This window comes from Misgurnus anguillicaudatus, chromosome 21 (genome assembly GCF_027580225.2).
Source record: "Misgurnus anguillicaudatus chromosome 21, ASM2758022v2, whole genome shotgun sequence".
Lineage (NCBI taxonomy): Eukaryota > Metazoa > Chordata > Actinopteri > Cypriniformes > Cobitidae > Misgurnus > Misgurnus anguillicaudatus.
Genome location: NC_073357.2, coordinates 28,009,942 through 28,033,424, shown reverse-complemented (window position 1 = coordinate 28,033,424; position 23,483 = coordinate 28,009,942). Strand labels below are relative to the sequence as shown.

At 36.7% G+C, this 23,483-nt stretch overlaps 1 long non-coding RNA gene across 8 annotated transcripts; it reads left to right on the top strand.

The window, feature by feature from the left end:
• Positions 1 to 9,071: 9,071 nt before the first annotated feature.
• On the top strand, positions 9,072 to 17,448 carry LOC129421579 (uncharacterized). 8 transcript variants are annotated; one of them, XR_012360449.1, is made up of 12 exons: positions 9,072 to 9,412; positions 9,730 to 9,845; positions 12,876 to 13,032; positions 13,458 to 13,569; positions 13,658 to 13,738; positions 14,206 to 14,370; positions 14,508 to 14,588; positions 14,724 to 14,784; positions 14,909 to 14,969; positions 15,847 to 16,034; positions 16,144 to 16,319; positions 16,455 to 17,447. It is a non-coding gene; the product is annotated as an uncharacterized lncRNA (long non-coding RNA). The 8 variants fall into 8 exon arrangements; XR_012360451.1 differs by lacking the exon at positions 9,072 to 9,412 and having other exon boundaries at positions 9,451 to 9,845; positions 12,876 to 13,134; positions 16,455 to 17,448; XR_012360455.1 differs by lacking the exon at positions 9,072 to 9,412 and having other exon boundaries at positions 9,455 to 9,845; positions 14,508 to 14,612; positions 15,854 to 16,034; positions 16,455 to 17,448.
• Positions 17,449 to 23,483: the final 6,035 nt, after the last annotated feature.

Sequence of the window (23,483 nt, the reverse complement as noted above, 5' to 3'; positions counted from 1 at the left end):
CTTACAAATAAATGTACAATATAAGTATTTAGTATTTACAGGCAAGTCAGGGTAAATGACAGGTATTTATAGTGTACATATATGATAACTGATATCAAACACTACTGTACTTACAAATTGTATATACATGATAAGTGTGGTACCTGTAGGCCAGGGTAAGTTAATGACAGCACATATGGTGTATGTATACTGTAACTAACGAGAAACACTAGTGTACTTACAAATTATATATACACGATAAGTGTGTGGTACCTGCAGGCAAGTGTAAGTTAAGTTATAGTATAAGTTATACTTATACCATATGTATATGATAACTAAGAACAAACATTACTGATGTGCCAATTTGGTACTCAGACTCAGTATCTTTGTCCTTTAAACCAAGCATTAAATAACCAAATGGATTAACTACTGGGTACATTCACTAGTACGTCCATGGTAACTGCATGGAAACAGGACTGTAAACTATACTATACTACTATACTATACTATGTATCTGTTATTACCCAGTACTTATCTAGAGTTACATAATAACTTCCAAGTTTGTACCACTGGTAAGTAAAGTAATGATACCAGTTAATTACCATGTAGATACCTAAAAGTAAGTACCACACATTTGTCAGTAAGTACAACTTATTTACCATATGTACAAGGTAAGTACACGTACTGTAAAATAAAGTGCTACCAAATAATCTCTGGTATCCCCAGAATGTGTCTGTAAAATTTCAGCTCAAAATACACCACAGATCTTTCATTATACGATGTTGAGCATGAAAAATTTGCTGTTTTTTGTGTGTGTTTCTTTAAATGCAAAGAATGCTTCTGTTCACCTTCCCGTATGCAAAGTAGGTGGTAGAGCGCTTACACATGTGCTTTGGACCACATCAAAACATGTATCTCTGGCAGAAGCTTGAACTACACGATAATAAGATTGAGTCTGTGAGCGGTTATGGTTGGGGTGTAATCAATGTGACATCACATTGATAGGGGATCCCCAACAGCCTGGTTTGGAAATTACACAAAGAAGAATAGATGGATTTGTAAAATAACGGGATGTGTTTGCACACACACACTGGTGACTCATTTTTCTGATAAAAACATATTTAGTTTAAAATTAGGCGGATAGTATAGTTTGGGAAGGCAGATATTTAAGAATATTTTGAAAAGTCAAGGTCCAATTCCATAAAGCCAGAGTGAGGTTTTATATGTTCATTCTTGACTTTAGTGAATGCTCTAGAGGAGCTGGAAAATGAGCCTATTTTCAAAAAAGTGGAGTGTCCCTTTAAAGTCTAATCTGTGTTATTTAATGGCATTCAAATGGATTTGGATCAGTCGTAAATCATGCGTGACATCATTGTAAACACGGTACAAACAAACACACAACACAGGAGCAATGGAGCATATCAATAGAATAGTGTTCTCGATTCTCTGCATGTGAATGTTTTCACCGCTTAAAGGGAGTTTGGGAACTTGTACAAAGCACAGATGACGACATCACTTGGTTTGCTGGTAAGCTTGCATTTAGCAATGACACTGGTCATGACTAGGTAATATACACAGTGGAAAATTCCCCAAAGGTGATTCGAACCGAGCTGTACTATGCAATGGAAAAGCATCATATTCCCTGGGAATCGAACCCATGTGATAGACCCAGGTCAGTAAGATGTTAACCGTCAAATAAGTGTGAAATAATAGTTCGATGATATTTTTTTTAAAAGCCCCTAACCCAATCCAAATCCTAATCTTGCAATCTGATTGGTTAATGAAAATGTTGAACCAGGACCAACAATGTGTTGATCCATCACATCCTACTTGATGAAATCATGTTCACCGATAGGCCACATGCTAATGCATCACTCTATCAATTGTGCTACAGGAACACATAATAGATACAGCCATATAAAGAGTCTAGATTTAGTTTTATAGACTGTATACTATTTATACTACTATACTACATTTTTGTGACAGGGGCAGCTCCAAAAAATCAACATGTATTTCATTGAAGCTAAGGCCCTGCTTACATTAGAGCATTTGCGTTTTAAAACGGCATTTTAAAATGAAAACGACGGCATTTAAAAAAAAAATCTTCGTCCTTCAAACACGACCATAAACGCATAAAACATGACACACTGGGCTTGTGCATAAAAGTGTAAAATACCTTATTACTCTAATAACAGCTTACCTTTAGCGCATTATTCTCATTTTCATACCTCTCTTCACAAGGTCCTGCTAAATTCCTGACTTTTTCAATTAGCAGGAAAATTTTGTTTTTAGAAAAGCACATCAGAGTGTCCTTACCTGAGGTAACCCATAGATATGTACACTAGATGTTGCCTTGGCTACGGCAGTTCATTGGACCAAATGTGTCAAATAGAGCCGCCATCTTGAAACAGGGGAACCCCGCATCAGTGTGATTGTAGGCAATGGTGTAACGGAAATAAAATCACCATAAATCATAATGAATGCGATTTTCTTGGTTTTCTTTTGGTCCGTTTCAACAGTCAGACATGTATTTGATATTATGAAAATCTACTTTTATTTTAACTATAATGCATAGTGCTAATAGGCTTAACATCCATATGCAGCACAGAAGTCCGGCATCATCCATGACTTCGAAGTACAGGCAGAGATAACAGCTTTACCTAGCTACTTCCTATGACAAGACCCCTGTTCCAAGATGGCGGCGGTTTTGACGCATGCTTAGAACCCCAAGGCGACATTGGCCCTGCGTTCCAGTTCGGTTTTTTACGACCTTCCCTCGCTAACTTTCCTCAGTCTCGTTCACTCGGACGTACGTCATTGCTTACCTTGTACGAGTGCCCACTACTGCTGAAACACTTGAAGTAGGTTCAAATGGATCGCCCTAAGCCCTTGATCACATGGATAGTGGAGACCACCCCCTCCATCGTTTGAACTGTGCAAAGCGCGAGTTGCTGAAGTGTCATGTTGCATTGTGGGATATGGAGCTGCATGAAGTTTACATATGATGCAGACTCGCAAAATCAAGGGAGCGAGGGTCTGTCCATACAAACTTCCCTCCTCCACTTGACGAAGTGGAACGCACTTCAAAATGGCGACAGGGATTCCCCCGAGGGGAAGTGTTTAGGGAAGTTTGCGAGTGCGTGTCTAAAACTGGAGTGGAACGCACCCCTAGTATACATATCTATGGAGGTAACCATGCTGTTGCAGGTCACTGTACAGAATAAAATGGTTGAACAAATTAACTAATTTTTTTGTTTGCTGTTACTGATCTCCTTCTGTAGGTCTGAACTGTAAGGAACTGGAATGACAGCAACTGGTAGTTGACTACTTCTGACAGCTAATAGATTGATAGGATTACCTGGAGTCAGGATAAAGGTTTTGGGAAAGGAAGCTCCTCTATGTGACCCCGAAGGCTTGTACTTTCTCTGCAGTGATTCAGATTCACCCAGGCCCAACAGTAGCCCTTCATTCGCAAGCTCAATGTGCATTCTATGCAGCAGAGCAGAGCGATTTCCTGCTCTCCAACATTTTCTCCATCCTCGTTTTGGCTCAGTCCGACCAGAAGATGTGGAGTAAGGGTCACTCGCTGCGAGATTCCTGTTTGCCTTGGAGTCGCTGTGAGCGGCAGGCTGAATATTCAACTTTGTCTTCTTGAGGGAATGAATGAAAATACTGAAACAAAGACTAAATCAACAGTTTCTCTACTTATTCTCTCAGTGGTGCAATGAAATGCATTATGTTTTTTAGTTTTCTCTCTCGCTCCTCTTCACTTTAGCCCATGGCATCTAGCGATCTGTTGTCTTTTGTCGTCGTCCGACCCATTGTTATGTTTAAGATTCTTTTCTTGCGGTGAACCCGGAGGGGAGTGTGATTCTTGGATGCCACACTGCCAAGAGGAACAAGAAATAAATCTCAGGTTGAGTTTATTTTGTCTGCTGCCTGCGGCAAAAGAAAACATAATGCCTAATAAAAGACTTCCGTCTAGGGGGAGCCTTTGCAAATTTGCAGGTTATGACATATATTTTTATGAGGGAATGAAGCCAGGAGATTGTGGAGAAGCACAAGGTGAATTGGGGGCAGAGGTTATATATAATGTGCTCTCTATATATACCAATGTTAACCTGGATTGGATTTTTGCTTTTCTAAGTGCAAGAATAAACCATTTTTTCTGCATGTGTTTAAACCCTTCCAGCATTTTTGATATTACAAAATAACGAGAGCGTGCTGCACTCTGTGTGGTCTTGAAAGGCAGGACAAACCAGAAAAGAGGCTTAGAGATCTGGAAACATCATAGCCATTTATCAGCAAAGTTGAGGTGAGCCCACCATCAGGTCCAAAAACAGTATTCCTCAGATATCTTTCCTCATAAGTTAACACTTCTGAGCAACACATGCTATAGAAACATTTAAACATGACATTTTAAACATTTATTATACCATCTAGTCTTTAAATTCAATACCTTCGAATTCCAAAAAAATGGCACGGCTTAGTTGGTGCAAATTTTATAAGCCATTTATATGTCAGGCCACCCATGTTTCCGAAGTCCACGAGACCCTATTCAAGGTTTCAATCACACATAACACGCATCATCACAAAAAGGGGCATGGAGTCAAAAACGTTAATGTTTTACTTCTCCCAAGGTCGCTATGAACAGGAAAAAATCTTTTCCAACAACCTGGTGGTTTTGCATTCATGGAAACTGATATTTTTTAAACTGATGCATTGAAGTGAAAATTGCAATACTAAAACAGCAAGTGGTTGCTAGGCAAATAAATTATCACTATTGCTACATGGACAGCTGGGCAGAATTTTAAGATTCATTATTTTACTATTCTTAGGACTAGTGATCATACAGTAGACTTTCGGTTAACATGATAAAGATTCCAAGTTTAAGATTAAGTGGCTAGTCTTTACATGGCCCCTTACCAGCAAAGTGTCTTCTCTGACTCTTTTAGTGTCTTCTTGACTTTTTATCCATCTTACCTCTACTGCCTGTATAGTCCATTACCCTATAGTTACCCTCTTCACCCCCCCCCCCTTCTGTCCACATAGTGGAAACTCCAGTCTGCTCCTGTGCTATGGTTTTGACCAGTAGAGGAAAAGAGCAAAAAAAGTTTAAAATAAACATCTAAAATAATAATTTTAATCACCACAGGTTTAGGAAAGAATTTATAATGACATTAAGAAAGAAAGGCTGGCAGAGATTGTGTTTTTATAAGTTCCTCTAAGTTTGTGGCGTGTATGTGTGTGTGCACACGCGCGCATTCTTATGCACAGTGACTATAGACTATAGTAGATGCTGTACAATTTATAGGATTTGTTGATAGACAAAAATCTTACAGACATATCGTTGATAGACATATCTCTACAATATGGCCAGAGGTATGTGGACACTCCCTTCTAATGAATGGGTTTGGCTATTCCAGCAGTATATATATATATATATATAAATTCCATACAGTAATTAAGCATTTTGTGTTTCCAATTCAGTTGCAGTTTGGGGAGGGCCTAGAACAAAAAAGGACCATAAGGACATGGTTTACTAAATGTTAACTGGCCTACTGTACAAAACCTAAACTGAAATTGGAACAGTAAGCCCATTACCCAATAACATGTTCTCATTTCCCGTTGAACAATTAATTTCAAAAGCATGACAAATGCTATGAAAGAAAGCTTTCCATTACTATGCAGATGACACACAACTTTATCTGTCGTTCGAGTCTGTTGACCCCAACGTCTTTGTTTTAGATCTCTGCATTCCTTCTAGATGTTCTGGACGAAGGAACATCAGCTTTGATCTTCAACACTAACAACAACCAAGTTGGCTGGAATTTAATGGCACTTTTCCATTGCATACCAAAACATGACGCGAAAACACTGTAGATCACTGATTGGTCTAAGAGAGAATCGTCACTACAAGCATCATCTCTATAATGTAAAAGATTAGCTTTACCTTCATGCTAGCTTGCGCTGTATCGAGTAAACCTGTTGTCATCTGTGCTTTGCAATAAGTTCCCAAACTCCCTTTTAGTGATGAAAAACATCCACAGGTTGTGAATCAGGAACACCATAACAGTTTTTTTCTAGACTTGCAGTTTTTGGCTGCACATTCGTGATGCGCACATTTGCATATAGGCTTAGATTCTTAAATGAGGCTCAGCGGAGCGCGTTGACCGATGCCGCAGGTGTTTGTACAGAAACTGTCATGTAAGACAGAGGTAGTGATAAACGCGATAAAGTGCAAACATCTATTTGTGGTGGTCAATTTTAATTTTGTGGCGGACTGAGAAATATGTGAATTTATGGGGATGTACAATGACGCTCTCACATGATGTCACAGCAGTAGGCAGGGCAAATATAACGACACGCCTATAATCCCTCCCACTCTGAAGTGTTACTAAATTCGATGGAAAAGCTAACCAAGCCAAAGTGAGGTGAGCTGACCTCACCTGACCCAAACCAAACCATGGGGTACTATGCAATGCAAAAGCGTCATGGGCGTTTGATGACCAGGTGAACTAAACAACGCAATTGCCCTTTTCACACCATAATACTGGTAAATCACAGTAAAATGAACTACTTTTCCAGTAAATAAACACATGTGCTGTTTACACAAGCAATGGCTTCTGTCATTTTACCAGTAAGTTACCATTTACAAATTTTTACCTGTAAGATAACACACACATCAGCACCAAAATACCAGTGAACTCCATGATGTCATTTAACAGAGGTTTCCTCCAAAATACCAGTGAACTCAGTGATGTCATTAAACAAAGGTTTTCTCTAAATAGCTGTAGTGTTCTGTCTTAGTATGTGGCAATACAGTAAACCTAATCTTTGCTTACACATACTGTACCATCAGATAGGGCTGCATTTCCCAAAAGTTTCATAACTTAAGTAGCACTAGAAAATCGTCGTAGATCTACGAGTTCTCTGGAGTAATAAACTAATAATATAAACTGGAAAATGCATTGCACAATGGTATGAGACCTAACTAAATATGAAAATGATTATTTCACATTACAATTAGTAATTGAACAATATTAAACATGTGTCATATTTGAGGGAAGTGACAAATCTGGAGGACTGCTGAATACTCATGCTCTATGGACCACGACATGTCTCAATAACAGGAAATAAGTTTATGTAGGTTGGCAATCAGAAGGGCTTCTTTAAATAGAAAATCATCTTGCATTGCTTTTCCAATAATAACTACAAAGAGGATGAAAAGGTGACACAGTCACAGAGAAGCAAGCTATTACAAAAACATTATCCTAAGCCAACATGGTTTAACCATGTTTTTTGTAGGAACCATTTGACTATAGTAACTTTTTTTTCGCTTTTTTTTTCGTTTTAACTGTAGTAAAAGCATGGTCAATTTTCATAGGGGATGATCAACCCGCTTTCAGACATTTTTACTTTCATTGCACTGAGATGGGTTAAGTTGTATTTGAACACATCTTGTGTTAACTGGCTCTCAAACTAATACTACTATGTTTATTTGCACCAGTTTGTGGAATCAGGGTCATTTTGGACTGGAATTATGGTATTTAAATGTGCTAATCATGACAGGTCAGCTGCATTAAAATTCACACCGAGGCGGCAGACATATTTATAACCATACTGGTATTGTTTCATTATTGTTTTTATGTGTTTAAAATTCAGGAGCCAACAAAGGAAATTGAGTGGAGAGAATTCCAGGCCAAATGTCTGCAGACGAGCACTGCTTCTGGCCATGTGTTCAGCATTAAGGAGACGTTTGTCTCAGGACAGCACTTTCTTCCTGCATCTCTCTACAGTGACTCACCTATGGTCCAGATAGGCCTGAAACATTCTGGGGCAAACAATCGGAAGGTGGAAACCTCCTCTTGAGAGGATTCCAGAGAATCCATTCGAGCATCAGACCGTCCACTATGCCTTTTCTTTAGCGTCGTTGGTAGGATAGCCAGAGCTTTTATTGACACTCTCGCCGGTGGTGGTGTGAAAGGACAGTAAGGCACCTAGACAACTCAACTGGCAAAGCCTGGATGTGCTTGTCAGATTTACAAAAAAGTTTTGCTAGAATTCTCAACAGAATATAAAAGCTAATTCAACAAGAGTCTGCTATGCCTAGTGAAATGTTTTGGTTCATTAAGAATGGGCAATTATTCATTTAATCATTTTAGCTTTGTCCCACTAAGATGTGTCGGAAACTTCATCTTCTAGTATTTCATTTTAATTTTTCTGTGTGTGATGGATTCAACAGAAGTCAAACACTAACATTATGGGCAGATGGAATATTCTGGAAAACCACATTCATTTACTTTTATCTGGCTTTTTGTACTGTAGCCATGGTCGGAGTGCATTTAGTGAGAGAGTCCTCTACCCCTCATTGAGAGAGAAGCATTCAGGGGATTCTCTCTCCTCATGGATTATGTGATGAGAAGTACTCAAAAGGAAAAGCAGAAGAAAAAATTTGAAAGGTAAAATAAGTGATGTGGAAAAAGATCTCAGGACATTTGAAATTGCTGTCAGCACCTGACAGTTGGTTGGATCTATTGCATATTCAGCCTCTGGGGAACAACTTAGCCAGGCTTGTGAAATAGAGAGTAGGAATGGAGAGCAGAATGGCACAGTACACAGTTATTTCAAATATTTTAATCTGAGGAAAGCAAATAAACTCGTAGCCCACACCACAGGATGACCGATCTGAGACGCTCTAATACCAATCAAAAAGAAATTGGGTCTGTTTTTCCAGTGGGCTGTTTCCAAACTATTGAACCATTTATTTACTGATCAGAACTTGTGCCAATCTTAAGAGGTGAATGATCCACAAATGTTTCAGGCTACATATGTAACCCAGTTCTGTAAGAAGAGAATGAGACACTGCGTCATGGAGTTGAAGGTATGGAAGCCTCCTGCCAAACCAGGATCTGAACCCAGAAGAATCCCCAGATTCTAACTGTCCAATGGAAAATGCACAAACATGTCCAATGTGTGTCAGAGCAAAGCACAATCTCATTCATTTTTCAGGGAACTAGGTTACAAACGTAACCTGAGGCATTATCTTTTGAGGGAATAACTCAATGCTGTGTCATGGCATTAATTCTTTGGGAAACTCCAACCCTATCTCACGGCGAATTCGTAATAATTCAAACGATTTAACCAAGTGGCTAAATCGTATGAAATCATACGAGCTGGCTCGTACGAAATCGTACGATTAGTTCATCGCATTTAACACAGCCCTGTGTTGCAGGGATTTCGTGCTAATTAATACGAATAGATTAAATCGTACTATACCATACGATTTTGTTCATCGCATTCAAGAAGCGTGACCCGTAGCCAGAAAAAAACTGAAAATCTGCGTGTCACAGGCAGGCAAGATGACCAGAAACGCTGGGGAATTCAGGTGCTGTAAATCCGGTGGACAGGACTCATCTCGTTATAGATCAAGGTCATTTATAAAGATCTTTAAACAAAGGATTGCAATATCAGATAGTTTACATGGTAAGCAAGTTAGTTAATATTTTTAATTTAAAAAAAAGGAAAAACGGAATAAAACTAATAGCATACATTATTGTTGTTGCGGTGTGTCACGTGACAATCATGACCCGTCGCCATGGACACAAGGGGTCAGATAAAATATTTTTAACTTACGCGTGAAAGGGTTGATTTTAAATATATATATATATATTCTAAGTACACAACAACAGCCCTAGTTTAGTAAAAAAAATATTGAAACTATAAATAAATATTCTGCATCCATTTTAGGTGTGCTACTGTGGGTGGCTCCCGCACACCCGTGGCTACGCCCCTGCCGTGACCCAAATCTCGTTCGCACATCATCGCGATATTTATCATCTGTTTACAAACGTCGCCACATCTCGGTGAGTATACCATAAAGTGTCTGTTTGTTCGATATTAAATTCATTATATGTTCTTTTTTTAATCCAGATCGGCTTCTAAATGTTCTCTGAGTTGTATTGGTCATCTATACAGGGCTCTCAAGTTTTGAAGACAGGCAAGAGTGACACCCCTCCAAATACCCCCCCCACCACCCCAAATATTATTTAACTATTAGGTTGTATACTACTAACCTTATTGCAATCCACTATTCCATTGTATTCCCTGTGTGTCATAAATGGGACTAATTTTCATTTGGGAATGGAGATTTTTTTACAATGAAGACTTCCTGATTCATTATTCACTGTGTAAATACACGTACACATTTCCAGTACAAACACATCATTTTACTGTTTGCATTTCTATGCTCACATAGAAACCTTAGCCAAGGATTTTTTTTGACAAAATAAACTTTTAACCAGAAAATAAGATAAATGTGTGTGTTCACATAAATGTAAACATAAACCGGATTTGCTAATCTTATAGGTTAATATTATTAGTTAATAGCCACTGTGTTAATCTGGGAATTATACAGATCTAAAATATAGAAAAGGGGAATGACCAACAAGTGATCTACCTTAATACTGAGTTGTCAAGATGCAGTATGATTTGGTTTTCAGGACAGGGTTTAGATTAAGCCAGGACAAGGCCTTAGTTATATTATGATGTTTATGTAGTTTTTACAAGCACAAAAATATTACAGGTGTGCATCTTGAGACAAAACAAAGTGACTGATGTATTTTAAGATATGTTAGTGCAAGCTACTTTTAGTTAAGAACTAAAACTCAAACAGGCATTTTAGTCTTGAACAAGACTTAAGCCCTGTTTGGGAAACAGCCCCTATGTCTATACTGTAGGTCAGGGGTCTCCAACCTTTTTATAAGCAAGGGCTACCACAATGGATAAAACTATCTGGATGGGTACTTACTACTTTCTGATATAGTTTAATCAAAACGTTTTTCTTTTACTTGTTGTTTTATTTTACTTTACTTGTTGATACGTTTTAGTATTGTTTAAAATGTTAAGATAGGTAAACCAAGCCAAGCTAATATTAAAAATACCATGTTGAACCCTCAAAAACTTACTAGGAATACACATTATACTACCATACCAAAGACAAATACACAGGTGCCTTACACTTTTTAAAAGGAAGGAGTTCAGATGTTAAAATATTAATATTTTAAATGAAATGAAACAAACATATTTAATAAGCTATAATTTAATTATATTATTAGATTTTAAAAAAGTTATTTTACTGCAAATATAAGGTGAAATGCCCATTAAAAGCTCAATTTGCACGTTTGATCCAGTTTTTCCACACAAAAAAACTAGTTTTATAAAAGGATACACTTCACAATCACCTGGTGTTTCGCTGCATGAAATGATCTGCCTGATGCGTTCAGTACAACAACTGTAAAGCAATGCATCACGCCAGCACATGACTTTGTTTAAAACCTGTTACGTTGATAAGCAATATATAGACGCGTGCTTTTACTGGTGACTGACCTGCTCCCTTCCTGGAGAATATTTCTGTGATTGATTTTGCAGCATCTCGCTGCGTCTGTCTCTCTCTCTCTTTCACATGTCAACCTGAGATGACTGCACGGCGGGTCAGAACAGCCGCCAGGTCAACATGGCCAGTCCGCCCTGCACACACCTTGTACTACTGATGTTCGCTCTGCTCGGCCCCCTGCGGATTGATAAACGCGCTAAATCCATGCTGCTGACTCAGATCAGGGGAGGAGACGAAACTTGACGCAGCATGCCGCCTTTCATTGGTTGTTGCGTTAAATCTTACCCAGATACAATAGTGCTATTTTCTGATTGGCTATTGTGTAGCCTATTTCTTTTTTTTTTGATTGGCTGATAAGTGGCAGGCTCTAGGGGATACGCGCTTGATTCCTGCCGGTTTCCATAGTGAGAGCGGTGCGACCAGATAACTTTTGTGCGCTGCGGCATATATTAAATATATTATAAATAGTTTTTCTGCGTGAGAAATACAATGTGTGGCGGGAGTGCGTGACAAAAGACCGAAATGAGTGACTGTCACGCTCAATGCGTGACACTTGAGAGCCCTGTCTATATTACATTATTTCTAAAAGCTAGTCACGTTATGTTAGTCACAGTTATCATAACGTGACAGATCCTCGATCATTTTATTATATTCATATTTTTGGAATTAACAGTTAACTACCAATGTACTTCTACTGTGGTATTTTGTGTATTTGTGTGTATTTTGTTGTATTTAGTAGTAGTACACAAATCGTACCATGTTTTTACCGCAGTTAGTCTACTTATAATGTGGTATTTTGTAGTACAGTAACAGCAAACATTATGCACAGTAGTTCAGCCCTTTCATACATAGTAAAAAAACAGTAACAACAACACCATGCTTTTAATACTTTTGATGTACAATTCAAAAATGTTTAGACATTCAGATCTTTCTTTTTTTGGTCAGTTTTATTATATTGCCATTTTATTTATTTATTTATCTTATTATATAGTCTTATGATAGTGGGCGGATCTTGGGGTTTGTTGTAAATAGTTATACACATACAATGTTTAGTAAATAAAGAATTAAAAAAATATCTCCCACTCACTCACTCACTCTCCAACTCACTCACTCACACACTGACACACACAAGGCACCTGGATCCAGAACACGCCAGTGTAGCGCTACAAAGAAATTGGCGGTGCCTCCAAAACCTGCAAATATTGTGAAGTAAAGATTATACAAAAGAAAAACTTGAAAGCCCCAAAAGTAAAATTTGATGATCAGTGGGCAGCCAAATAAAAAAAACATGCCAATTCTAACAAAATTATGAACTGTGTGGACTTGCTTGTAAGTTTCATTTATAAAATATATATATTTTTTATTTATTATAATTATTAAAACTACAATTCAGTTCAGTAAACAAAAAAAACAAATATTTATTTAAGTATAGGTGGATAAGAGCATAGGTTATCATTTGACTGTGTACTCTTGTTTAAAACATTTTGTTCTCTCTTCTCAGCTTCGTAAGATGGAATTACTGGACTTCTCTCCAATGCTCTTTATTACCACACAGAGAGGCCAGCATCGCTTCACAAAAGTTTTCATTAAAAACGTCAACGTTCAGAGGCATCACTCAGTACCAGTCATGCAGAGACTTTATGAGGCTGTTGTAAGAGGTATTTATTTGTACACATGCATTTACCAATTTAAAAGCTCTTTGTATTATAATGGTCTTTTTTCACAGACTGTGATGATGCATTTCCACAGTTATTAACATGGTAAATCTACCAAAGTTTGTGTTTATATATATGAATGATAATTCCCCTGTTTGATTCTAGCTATTCATAAAATGCCTAAAATAGCATGACCCTAACATAAGCCATATTTTATTAAATTTTTTAGTCACCAAATATAATTGTGAAACTTTTCAGCAATTTTATAATATTCACTTATATAAGAAAACATGAAAAATGTTTAGAATTATTCTGAGTGCCCTTATTGAGTATTTAGGTATTGAATGTGATGCTGGAGATTGTATAATTATTTTTCACTTTTCTTCAGTATAAAGTGTTTTATCATTCACATTTTTGTGTTGAAATAGATTAGCCTATCCCCTGTATGTCACTGATGCACTACTACAAAGATGTGAGGACAAGAAAATACACCTGCGAGTAGTCTTAGACATTGCCTGTGTTGTTGCCTCACATTTGCAGGTAAGTACCCTTTTTTCTGTGTAAATCTGAATTATTGTTTTGAGAAAAGACCTTTAACTCAAAATTATGTCATACTGTGTTCAATCAGAAATCAGGGGAGGGCATACCACACAACATCTCCTTAGACTTACCAGCATTTCATGTTTATGGACACAAATGGCCCTGCCAGGTAATTCATTGACTTTATAGGGATATCAGGACATGTAACACACACACATCATTCACTCCCTGTTTGGTCTCACATTTTCTTGTCTATGCACTGCAAAGCTGAAATTAGCCAGAAATGCCTAAAAATAATCTTTAATCTAATTTTTCCAACCTGACATTTGTCTAAACTTGTTTCAGAGATGCAATGTGTAAGACAATCCAGTGGAAACCATTTATCTCAAATCTGTCTGGGTCAAACTAATCACTAGAAGCAGAGGATTGTTATAACCAAATTGGTTTCCTTTGTTTCTTTTTATGCAGATTACCTAATTTGTATAATAATTACATTAATATAAAGTAATAAAAAGAACAGCTTTGCTATTTTTACAAATTAAAAGATAAAATACCTTAAGATCACTATAAGCAGTAGGATCATGCTTCGTGTCAGTGTACAGTATGTGATATTTTACCACTTTGCTTTAATCATAGATCAAGTACAGTACCAGATGGCTTGATGGGTTTGGGCTCACAGACGGGGAAGGAATGGAAAGGCTGTGGTCTTTCCTCCAAAGATTTGCCAGAGTCCATCTCATCGCCTTGACCTACTGACTGATGCCCTTTTGCATTATGGACGGAGGAAATCAACTGACCTAGGTGTGCCTACTGCTGTATAACCATTGAAAATTCTGTGCTGATGGTTCACTGTTTATACATTTTTATATTTTCTGGAGTGAAGTCGATCACACACAAAATGGCAAGCATACTATAAGTAGATTAAACTGTCTTTTCAGAGGTGCAGCTCCTGCAAAGAGTAGACAAAGCAGAGAAAATATTGCTCAAGAAGATATCTCATGTCATCAGAGAGGCACCAGGTAAACAATGCACATAAGAAGCAGGTAACAATTAGTTGTAGATGGGAGAATATTACATTCCATTTATAAGTGCATTTTGCACTAGAGTATTTAGGATTGATGTGTGTCTTGTTTTCTGTTATTGTTGTTGTATAGTGTTGATTTCTGAAGGAGACATGGAGAGATGGAAAAAAGCTAGCCCAACAGAAACCAATAAGTAAGGAACTGAAGTTAAAGTCTTAAATACTGTAAGAATGTCATGAATACTATTAACAAAGAAACAGAAGTAACATGAAATGAATTACTTTATTAGAGTGGTAGTAATGTGGTCTTTTCTTCAGACACTGTCTGTAGATGGAAAAGGGACTACATCATCAGACTGATTCAGTTCTACAAGTTCAAGTAAGAGTTTAATGTTTTTATGTAAGACTTTGGTAATTACAGACGTAAAACACCACCGTTTTTCAATATTTTACTATGTTCTTAGCATAACTTAGATGAATTAATACATACCTATCTTTATTCAATGCATGCACTTTTAGTCTTTGTTAAGCACTTCGTGAGTGTGTTGGCATTTGGCCTGGCCCCATTCATTCCTATGGCTCCAAACAAAAGTTTTATTTTGTGCCACTATACTTGCTCGTCTAAATACCTGGAAGTGTTTGTTGGCTTCTAAATTCATCCCTGTTTGGAGCCATATGAATGGGGCTAGGCTAAACGCTAATACATTCACAAAGCGCTGTTCAAAGATTAAAAGTGCACGCATTGAAAAAAGATAGGTATGTATTAATTTGTATAAGTTGAGGTAAGAACATAGTAAAACAGGGCTATTCAAATCTTACCCTGGAGGGCTGGAGCACTACAGAGTTTATGTACCATTAACCACCTGTGATTTTCTAGTGATCATGAAGACCTTGATTAGCCTGCTCAGGTGTGTTTGATCAGGGTTGGAGCTTAACTATGCAATGCTCTGGCCCTCCAGGGTAAGATCTGAATAGCCCTGTAGTAAAATATTGAAAAACAGTGGTGTTTTCCTTTAAGTGCCTTGCTGATGTGCTTCAACGTGTGATTATAGAAATGGTATAGTTTTGAAGGAAACTGTCACCAGTGGTTATAAATTAAAATATTGCAGCATTATTGCAAATCTTCATGTGGTGTAATTAGTAATCTATTACCACCAATGCCTTACTTGTAACATATGTTTGGTCATGTGTACCACGGTAATGCTTTCTGCTTGCTAGCTACTGAACTTTTGTGCTGTACTTTTTGTAATGTGTAGATATTAGAATTGAGGACTCTGCTGAACATTGAGAAAAACTACCGTATTGGGAGAAGATGGCAAGAGTCTGATTCAAACTTCCAGTCTACCCTTAAAGATGTGGACCATGAGCTCAGAGTCCAACTGCAAGGCTAGAACTGAATCAAGGGAGAGAGCAGTCGTCCTCCACCAGAGAAGAATATATCCAGGTATAGTGCTATAAGTGGATAAGTAGATACAATATGACATTAGGTTTGAACTTAAAAAGGACTATAATACAAACTAATACATTAATTTTTCTGCATGCTTGTTTCCTAGCTTTGCTTCAGATGGGCAGGGCATTGCCATTAGATTCTCCAAGCAGGTAGCCAGCTCCAACAATAGACTGAGACAGCATTCAATAGTCACCGCAGATGAGCTTCTTACCTGCGACAATTGATTTTCAGGAATCATGTAATCCCTCTTGGCATGTCTACTTCTGCTTTGATAACACTGTAAGTATAATTACTTTACCCTAGTAACCACACAGCAGTCACTCTAGTAACCATCTGACAAACTAACTACCTGCAAATCATATTAGAAACCACCTGGTAACATAACATAGCATTTTGTTTTCTTTTGTCTTCTAGATTGAAGAAGATGATGTTTCGAGGAGTCTAAAGGGATTGATGCCTTACATATGAAGACTCATATATGCAAAAGCTGCTCTCATTCAACGCTTCCAACAGCTGGAAAGAAAACTACATCAAGCCATTGTGATGTTTCACCCACATGTATCAGACTTTGTTCCTGCAGACAACCCCCACTTGTGTCCGGCCCTCCCCATGCCAAGCATACAGACACTGGTATACAATGATAAGAGTGATAATGATGACAATGTGGATAACTAGCACTACAGATTTTTTTTAAATTTCTAGTCTGATATTGTATTCGGTAAAAAGAATGATGTAAAATGTATAGTATATGTTGCAGCATATCATAGAAACCTTTATGGTGGTGTAATATAATGTTCGCCTTACTTGTTCAAACATGATGCTTTACTAGATCTGATTTATTATTAAACGTAGGTACTGTTTTTAAGCACACATATTCACAATAGTCTGTGTGAGGACAAAATTGTGTGTTTACCATTGTGATGTTACTTATTTACTGTAATGTAAAAATGTGGTCAATGTGTGTAAGGTGTTTTGTTTTTGTGAGCTAAGTTGAAATGGCAAAGTATTGAATCTTGAATCCTTTGAAACAAATACTGTAAAAGTTTGTAAAAAATAAAATGTTTTCCACAATGAGTTATAGCCATGATTTCAGCTATTGTCACAGCACACTTTAGAGATGAATGAATAGTGATTAACTTAATAAATGACTTACACAATGATTTTACAGTCATAATCCACAAAACAGACTGTCACATACAGTATGTTCTTACATAACCATTATATTGGCTTGACATTCTCCCGAACTAAGTTGATGTGGATTAATACTTTTTTCTTCCCATTATATTTAGTATTATATAGTTAGTTCGTTGCTATGGTGGTTGCTATAAGGGTGCCATTACTGAAACCACGTAGCTTGCATGACGTGTTTTCTTTTTAAATGACATTCAACATTTCCTACAGAAAACAAAAACTTGATAACTCAACGATATAATCATTTTGAACAATTTCTAATTCGATTTTGAGAAATTAGTTTTTTGGTAGCAGAAGGTTACAGAAGTGCATTGTGTTGAAGGCGGGGTTTGCGTGTTCTGCTGTTTCCGGCGTTGTGGCTAGAGGGGATACAGCAACAGCAAAATCTCGCGGATGAGCGCTGTTATTATCCTAATCCTATCCCCATAACCTAACCCTAAACCAAACATTTCACGCGATTTAAGACAAGTTGTATCACATCTAGACAGATCTGCTGTTTACATCCGAATTCTATCCCAAACTTAACCCTAAATGGCGTAGCTGTATCCCATCTAGCAAAAAACACTGTTTCTGCTTAAATATCTTTAAAAAACAACTTTTTTACATTTTCTTAACGTAGATCATCTAGATGCAGCATAATTAATAGTTTGTCTGAACTAGGTGTTTATATATTCAGTAGATATATGTTTTTACAGCCCTACTTTACAAACCAGAAAAACTACAATTTTAGTGCTGATTTGTATCAAGCTGCATTGCACACATGTAGGGAATTGTAGTTTTTTAAAACATTTGTGTTTTTCTTATAATTGGAGGTTGTAAATAGTGAGTTGAGAGTACAGTAAGGTGTTTAGGGGGATTGTTAACACACTTATACAATCAGATTTTAAATATTTAATTGTTAAATAGGTTTAAATAAATTTTAACCATATTTGATAGAGTGACAAGTTGTTGACTATATTGACATTATAACTGAGGTCAAGAGCTCTCATTAAGAGTTTGTCCCATGTCTATAGCCCCTTTTGTTGCCTAATTATAAGCCTTCAAAAATGCACAAAGGTGATGCTTTAAAGGTCCGTATTTCAAAGCATGTGCCATGTGGATTCTTTATACTGACATATGTTATTCTGCAGGTCAAGACCTTTCTAACGATGTATTTGGCTTAGCTCTACAATAAACTTTTCATGTTCTCATTTCAAGTACACAAACAAGCCATCTCAGGTGTAGTGTCAGAGAGCACTTTGAAAGCTCAATAAGGTTAGGGTTAGATAAAATAAAGCTGTTTGTTTGTTTGTTTGTTTCTGGCTGTGTAAACAGACCCCACACCTTGATGAATACCTGATGTTGGCCACACACACAAACTGTGCATTTCTGTTTGGGCTTATATGCATCGACTATCTATTTATGTTAATGCTGCTATGATAATTAAAAACATACCATTAATAAAAGAGACCATAGTCTGATGGGTAGTCGTCTCCGATTGTAGGCTAGTAGATGATTATTAGGCCTATTGGTTGTCAAAACCCAGATTAGCAAACATTATACACAATGTTTGCTACATAATGTATGCTCTCTTGCATCTTTTGTAGCCTATTTATTTTTGTTTAAATGTTTTCTTTTGAGCTCAACTAAAAATTGTAAACAGGCCTATTTAGTTAGAGTACAATTTCCCTCCTTCCAAACCTGTCACTTTGAGAAACTGAATGCTTCAGCTATGTGTACAGTATAGGAAGCCTATGTATTGTTTCATGTTCCTTCTTTCTAAGCAGAAAGACAGGCCTGAGCAGTATGCAAACTATACCATGAATGTATGTGGATCAGGTGTGTCCAGTCATAAAAATTCTGCCCACATAAAAGTACTAAAGTAATTTATAGTAAATACCCATACTATAGTAAAGTGTAGTATACAGTATATATTATTTAAAACTTTGTTTATGAATGCTATAGCATAGAGTAATAAATACACTTTAAAAAATGTGTTAAAACAACACAATCAGTTTTATTATTGGAACACCACATTTTGTTACTTGTGTTGTCACTCTAATTTTAACACAAAATGTGAAATTACTTAATCATTCCAAAAAATTCCTTACAACTGAGCATAGCCAGTTTTTTAAACCATGATGTGTTTCTGGTCACAATTTTTTTGTATTACTTTCAATTAATATATAAATATATATTTCTGTCATGATGGTTCATTCATAACATTATATGTGGTAATAGAGATTTGCTTCAACTTTATCTGTATGATGGAGGAAAATTACTTTGATAAAGCAGATACACATAACATTATCATCCCCATCATCGTTTATAGCAACCATTGTCCTTCTTGTTTTATTGTCTCTTATTTATTATTATCCTGTAGCACTTTGAGATTTTTCTAAATATAAAGTGCATTATAAATTAAATTTATTATTATTATATTTAAAGTTGTTTAAATTGTACTGTTTAGTTGTACATCAAAGTATCCACAAGTATCACTACTGCTCTGACATAAACCAACTTTTCGATATCCAATTTGCCAAATACCCCTCAGTGACAGCAAGACTGCGAGAAAGAAGTGAAAGTTATGTAAAGTATTTAATCATAACATGAAATCGAACTTTGACTCACTGTATTGAAAAGTATGGTGAGGTCCTTGCCAACACCCAACCATACCGAACCATTGATAAAAGATGAAACAATGGGCTACTTATCATTTACAACCTGTGGCCTAAATTCAGTACAATAGATATTAATTGGTCCCCACATGTCCCAGGTAAAGGGACCACACTTATGGTGGCAACAAATGACAACAATAAATAAAAATTAGAGTGAATGAAAAATCTGTTTTATTATAAGTGTAATCATTACAAGAAATTAGCATGAAAAAGATTAAATTGCACCTAATACATAAAAAAAAATGTGTGTGTTTGCAGGAATTGGGTCATGAACAAAGTAAAAACAGCTCAAAGTTCAAACATAAAACATCTTGTGTAACTAGCATGTTTCCTATCACTGATGCAGCGCTATAGGCTGTTTTGCATGGTGTGTTGACACTGGCATTTAAGGCACATGTTTTTTTAAAACCACATGCAGTGTGTGACCATGATTGGCACCCTGTGCACTGTGACCATGAACGCCACTTCTTTGAAGCATTCTTCTTCCTGTCATCGAAAGGACGCGGCAGAAACAGCACAAATTGCCTCCATCTATCAAAACAAATATATTAAAGTCAAGCCAGTTAGTTGAATTAATACTCATGAGCATATTTTAAGTAACATTTCAAAGGCAGTTTATTCATTTGTAACTATTGCCAAATTAAAATGTGGGTATTGCTGACGCTCAATCATAAGATACAAGCAGGTCAACAAAGAAGAATTCCTTTCAGAAAGCGGAAACAAGGAAACTCTGGGTTTTCCATTTCAGAAATGTATGTAAATCAAACATGATTCAGAAGAATCATCAATTTAGAAAATCTCACCACCACTTTAGCATAACTAACTGTAATACATAACTCATACAGTCGTAGGTTGGCCTGTTCTAGCCATTCATAGGCTTGTACACGGGAACATCATCATTTTAAAAGCAATTGTTGGTGTCCTCACCTTCTATCCTTCTATTATATATTTGTAATTTAAGACAATGTCCTGGACAACACCCTTTAAGATGTTTTTATACATTAGGTCCCAAATGTATGTACAGAACTCTGTTTATGTATTCTGCATGTTCTGCCTGGAAACTGCCCCTTGAAAGACTTACAAAGTGAATCTAGTTTAATGCTGTTAGATCCTAAATGAAAAATTTGGAGGCTGATGTGTCACGATGTGTCACTGTGTAGTGGATTGTTTCCCTTATTAAATGTTTTGGTCTATGGTTCTGTTCCAATATCTGTTCTTGTTAAAGTATTGTTATCTGTTGAAACTACCTGTTTTTATACATGTTGCTGCCTCCAAACCAGGTCTACTTGGCCTGGTCTACTATAAGGAAGAACTTATTATTCACAATGGGACATAAAAATCACCACAATTTGAAAAGATACCTTAATCTGCAGTCATCACGATAGCTACAGTAGTGTCTGTTTCTGAGGAATTTTCTTCCAGCTCTGTACCTAAAGAACATAAAACATAATAACAACTTTCTTAATACAACATTTGAATCTATATAAAAAATTCATAATGCAATGTGTCAACATTTATACTGTCAATAGTTAATTAGTAAATTGTAGGTTAAATACAGATACAGTACCATTCATTGTTTGCATCTAAATATCAACAGCCAATTCAAAGTGTAAAATTATCAGAATACCAACCATATAGACCATTTTGCAAGATGTAAATAACAGTAAACTATGCTTTTTAAGTTTAAGTTATATATTTATTTAAAGATAAAATAAAAACAACTGAGCGTACCTTCTGCGTCCATCGCCTCTGACATTCCTTCTGCTTTGTCAGTGGAGTTGCATTGTGCTGCATCTAATCAATGTATAGGGAAAAAAAGAAACACTTAGAAACATAACTAATAACTGGTCTTTCTGCATCACACAGCAGTATTAATGAAGAAATATTATTTTATAGATAAAATTCAACTGTTGCCAAGGGCCATCACAATCACTAGTCAAATTCAACTAAATAGCTATAGGATATTCTGGAGAGGTGCCTTTTTAGAAAATGTGTCCACTGTAATGAGGAAACTGCAACTAAGAAATAGTGTTACATCCCTTACAAACTGTCATAGACACATACAGAATCTATAACCTGAATCTGTTTCAATTGAATTACATTTAATTTAAAGTGCCAATTCATAACAAAGTTACCTCACAGCACTTTTCAAACAGAGTAGGTCTAGACCATACTGTACTCTTTATATTATTAGGCTACAAACTCTTAGAAAAAAGGTACATGAAGATACAAAAGTTGACATCGGGGCAGTACCTTTTCAAGAAGTACACTTTTGTACCTAAAAGGTATACATTGGTACCGCCAAGCTACATGCTGGTACCTAATAGGTACATATCTCAACTTAAATGGTTCATTTTAGGACCTTTTTAAAAGGTAGTGTACCAGTGACAAAAAGGTACAACTTTTATACCTTTTTTTCTGAGAGTGCAATGGCAACTTCCTTTTAATATGTAGCAACCTCGAGCAGAACCATGGATTAGAATGGGGAGCCATTTGCCTCGATTGGTTGGGGTGAGGAGACATGGAGAAATACAGTGGCCCACACTCTAAAAATGGCTGGGTTAAAAAATGTTGGGTAAATATTGGACAGAACACACTACTGGGTTAATATTGACCCAATGCTGGGTTGTTTTAACCCAACTGCTGGGTTATTATACCCCATGGTTGCATAACAACAATCCAGCATTTGTTCTTTTCAATATTTACTCATTATGGGTCAAAACTTAACCCACCCAGTGCTGCACTATACAAAGACTCACATGTAGGCCCGTATTATTGTTTAGTTAACTTATTTTTCCCACTTTGCATAGAGCCAAATGATCTGCTGAAACTCAGCTGGAGAATCAAAACCACTGTTAATCTCACTTACTGATTTCAAATGAAATCTCCTCAGCAGCTTGCAAAATGGCCTCCAACTGGTTCCTTCCATAATATGATGGCTTTTTGAGGCTGTTGGGCAGTCCTGCAACTTTAACTGTCATGCCTTGATTTACCAGGGATTGCTAGGGGAGCCTTCCAGTACCTCCGGCATCCTCTGAAAGACACGGGCAAACACAAGCATGTACATGTTACACATTGTAACACAGTCGGACAATTGTGACTCTCCCATCCTGTTAATAGCCAGTGTATCGGCTGTAAATAGTAATTTTGGTAATGTGTCATAATCGTATGGTTGATGGACACAAATAAGTTATTGATTTGATAATAACGCCATGGATACATCAAGGTATATTAGGTTATCAAGACTTAAAAAGTGTTTGAACATACGCTTACTATAATTTTGGTTAAACAGATCTTGCACTTTTCTCAGCAGTACATTGATCTCAACTCTGGTTCTCGCTGTTGCGGCTGAGGAGCTGGCTACAGATGTAACAACAGACAACAATCAATTTTATAAAACTATATATATATATGTATATTGGCACTATTACGGACCTGAGTCCATTTATGTGGATATACGGATATTTTATATAACCAATATTACCTTTGAAATGCAGTGCAAAGTTCAATGTGTCTGTTGAGTCCAGGAAATCGCTCGTTTGGTCTTCTTTTTCAGCTGAAAAAAATTGGAAATAAACATGTTAAAATAAAATGC